Genomic DNA, 3,958 nt, shown 5'->3' with positions numbered 1-3,958 from the left:
ACTTTTAGTGTGTTTTCTATTTTAGTTTTAGAATTTAAGTCTATATTTTATCCTTCGCAAGTCTGAGAATCGAACCACTTTTACCACTATCTACAAATCATATCAATTTTTGGCGCCGCCGACGCGGACTTGTTTTTAGGGTTTTAGATTTATTTTATTTTATTTTTGTTATTATTTTTGTTCTTTTTTATGTTTTTGGGTATTTATCTCGTGTCTACAGGTTCTGGATCATAAAGAAAATTGAGCCAAAGAGTTTTGGTGATTTCATAAAGACTTGGAGCTAATGATTAAAGCAAAAAGAACAGAAAAGAAGACAATTTTATTTTAGACAATTTTAGCTTAGGGTTTGTTTATTTTCTTTTAGAAGAAAAAAAAAAAAACTGTATTTTGGATTTATTATTTTTGTAATTTTTCTTTTCTTTTTGGACTTTTGGACTTTGGGACACTATTTTTTTTTATTACCCTACGGAAGGGTACTTTAATTATAAACTGTTTGCAGAGAAGGAGGACAATTACGATATTGTCTATGCACCTTGGGTTCGTACACTTGACATCGGAGTCAGTGTCCCGAGTCGACTACAACCGATTCATCCCCCGTCTGGAGTGGGAGGTAAGATTCTAAACACTCGTGAATCCCCTGTCAGCGAGTTACTGGACTCCTTCGTATGCATATATGTTGAGGACTGAATACAAACATTTATTTTTCTAGTAAAGGGCAAGGTTTGGCCATACAAGATAAGGGTTCGGATTTCATCACCGTTCTCTTCTTGCCCGCTTTAGGAACACGTAACCTACGCGAACCTAAGCCTAAAATTTTGACTAGAACGAGACCGATAGGGTAACGAGCTTAACAGGAAAGTCATTCAAAAAATATTGGTTACTCTTTTAAGCATACTTCGAAGTTCTTGACGGTTTCTGTAAGTTGAATGCGTGACTGCGCCGCCTTGTAATACCGGTGAGGCATTGGGTATCAAAGCTCCACCGAGCTTCCCTCGCCTCTATTCAACTTACGTTAACTCGGATTGATTCCAGAGGGGTTTGCTTAAATTGTAAAGAATTCCCGTTCGAAGGATTATAAGCTGGTCTAGAAACAATCTAAGTGGAGCCATCATGCTTTTTGTTTGGTAGAAATCAATAGGTTTGATTTGGTTGAGTCGGCCTTGATCTGTGTTTGCTTACCCTTCCAATTTAGAAAATTCTATTGTATGCCTGAACGTAAAAGAGACGCACTAGGTAGATTTATTAAAGAGAAACCTAGTAGTTCTAAGCGTCTCGATTACCTTAATCTAGAGAGTCTAACTTTTGAAGAGTCTGTTTTTGAACGTCCTTGATTGAGGAGAGAATCCCTGTTGCTCCGATAGCGCCAGAAATGGCAACTTTGAAAGCTTTGTTGAATCCAACTAGGACTACTCGCCCCTCATGTATCAGGTTAGCTGAGACGGAAGAAACTTATGAACTTAAACCTGGGATCTTACAGCTGCTCCCAATCTTTTTAGGGAAAGAAAATGAAAACCCCTATTTCCATGTTAGGTACTTTGAGGAAATTTGTAGTACCCTCAGGATTAGAAACCTAGATGATGATGCTTTGAAATTTAGGTTATTCTCATTTTCCCTGAAAGATAAATCTAAATCGTGTCTATATAGTTTGGCTTCCGGGTCAATCGAAACGTATGAACAACTTACATCTGCCTTCTTGATCAAGTTTTTCCCTAGGCACAAAACATCGTCTATTAGGACGCAAATCTGCACGTTTTCTCAACAGGAGGGAGAAACTTTGTATAGGTATTTGGAAAGGTTCAATGATTTATTAGCCCAATGTCCTCATCATGGTATAGAGAAGGTTAGGTTAGTTCAGATCCTTTATGAGGGTTTAGATTATCCCACCACAACCACAGTAGAATCTATGTGTACTGGTGGATTTGAGAACCAAACAGTTGATGACGCGATGACATATTTGCATGAAGTCGTCGAAAATACCCAACAATGGGAAAGTATTAGGGGACCCCAGAAAACAATTCTTCTCAACAGAGGAAACGTTAATAGGGTAGAAGGAGGCTATGAATCAGATGCCAAAATTGCTGCTATAGCGAAAAGGTTAGAAGCTTTAGAAGTGGGTAACACTAGTGGCAGATTGGAGCCTTTTTGGGAAGGCCAGAATAATGAAGAGCAAGCCAATGCTCTATATAATAACACTAGATTTGATAATCGTCAGAAGTTTGACCCATATTCAGAAACCTATAATCCTGGTTGGAGAAACCATCCGAACTTTTCATGGTCTAAGGGCCAGAGTCAGGGTCAGTCTAATAATTCTAATGCTCCCCCAGGTTTTGGCTACACTAGGAATACATCAGGCCCAGAAAATAAAATGACTAGCTTAGAGGAATCTATTAAGATGTTAGCAAAAACTCAAAAAATATTAGCACAGAGCCATGTTAGTTTTCAACAGGAAACCAAGCAGAATTTTCAAACTAATTCTCAGAGCCTTGCTAAGTTAGAACTTCAAGTCGGCCAAATAGCTAAGACCTTAAGTGAGAGAGATAATGGTAGGTTCCCTAGTCAGACTAATCCCAATCCTAGAGGAGTTCATAAATTAGGTACAAAACCATCGAATCAATTGAATGCTATTAGAACCCTTAGGAGTGGTAGAATAATAGACAATCAGGTAACCATGCCCGATAGTGAACATACTGTAGTTCACCCCTCAGGACCACTAGCTAAGGAAACTGATAAAATTTCTGATGATGCCAACTCAGTTCCTGAGAGGTATGATTCTGTGCCTAGAGCCCCATTTCCTCAGCTATTAGTACCAACAAAGAAGGAATCGAACTTTAATGACATATTGGAGGTTTTTAAGCAAGTTACCATAAACCGTCCTTTATTAGATGCAATTAGGCAAATTCCTGCTTATGCCAAGTTCCTTAAGGATATGTGTACGCGAAAGCAAAAACTTAGCGTCCATAAGAAAGCCTTTTTAGCTAGTCACGTAAGTTCAATTATTCAAAACACTACAACTCCAAAGTACAAAGACCCAGGTCCCCTACCATTGCTTGTACAATAGGTAAACACCGGGTAGAAAAAGCTTTACTTGACTTAGGAGCCAGTGTGAACCTAATTCTGTACCATGTGTACTTACAACTAGGACTTGGTGAAATGAAACCTACTCAGATAACACTGCAGTTAGCTGATAGGTCTGTTAAAATTCCTCGAGGTGTTATTGAGGATGTCCTTATTGAGGTCGACAAGTTTATCTATCCAGTGGATTTCGTGGTCCTATATACTCAACCTGTCCCTGACCCAGAGAACCAGATACCAGTGATTTTAGGTCACCCGTTTTTAGCTACGTCGAATGCGATCATTAACTGTCGAAATGGTGTGATGAATTTATCTTTTGGTAATATGACTACAGATATGAACATTTTTAATGTCAGTAAGCTACCTTATGAGCTAGATGACACATGTGTTGAAGAGGTGAACATGATAGAAGCCTTAGTTCAGAAATCATTACCAAACATTTTATTTGAAGACCCATTAGAAAGTTGTCTATCCCATTTTGGTTTAGATTTTGATGACGATAGCACTACTGAACAAGTGAATGCTCTATTAGATTCTACCCCTGTGTTAGACACTGATAGATGGAAAGCTAGGTTCGAACCGTTACCAGTTTATAAGACTACCCTAATTCCTTCTTTAGAAGAGCCCCCAAAATTGGACCTTAAACCACTACCCGATACTCTACTGTATGTGTTTTTAGGCCCATCTGAGACTTTACCTGTGATTGTAGCTTCCGATTTGGATAGTGATCAGGAAAGTAGGCTAGTAAAAGTACTTCAAGACAATAAGGAAGCTTTAGGGTGGACTATAACAGACATTAAGGGTATAAGTCCTACTGTGTGTATGCATCAGATTCATTTAGAGGAAGACTCCAAACCTTCTAGGGAGATGCAACGTCGACTGAACC

General features: G+C 38.7%; 1 pseudogene; it reads right to left on the bottom strand.

Annotated features, from left to right (window-relative positions):
- Window positions 1-1,733: 1,733 nt before the first annotated feature.
- LOC113346532 lies at window positions 1,734-1,833 on the bottom strand (annotated as a pseudogene).
- Between the last annotated feature and the right edge of the window lie 2,125 nt (window positions 1,834-3,958).

Source organism: Papaver somniferum, unplaced genomic scaffold, assembly GCF_003573695.1.
Source record: "Papaver somniferum cultivar HN1 unplaced genomic scaffold, ASM357369v1 unplaced-scaffold_99, whole genome shotgun sequence".
In the NCBI taxonomy this organism is placed as follows: Eukaryota; Viridiplantae; Streptophyta; class Magnoliopsida; order Ranunculales; family Papaveraceae; genus Papaver; species Papaver somniferum.
The sequence above is the reverse complement of the archived record's forward strand: the minus strand, read 5'-3'. Positions and strand labels throughout refer to the sequence as shown.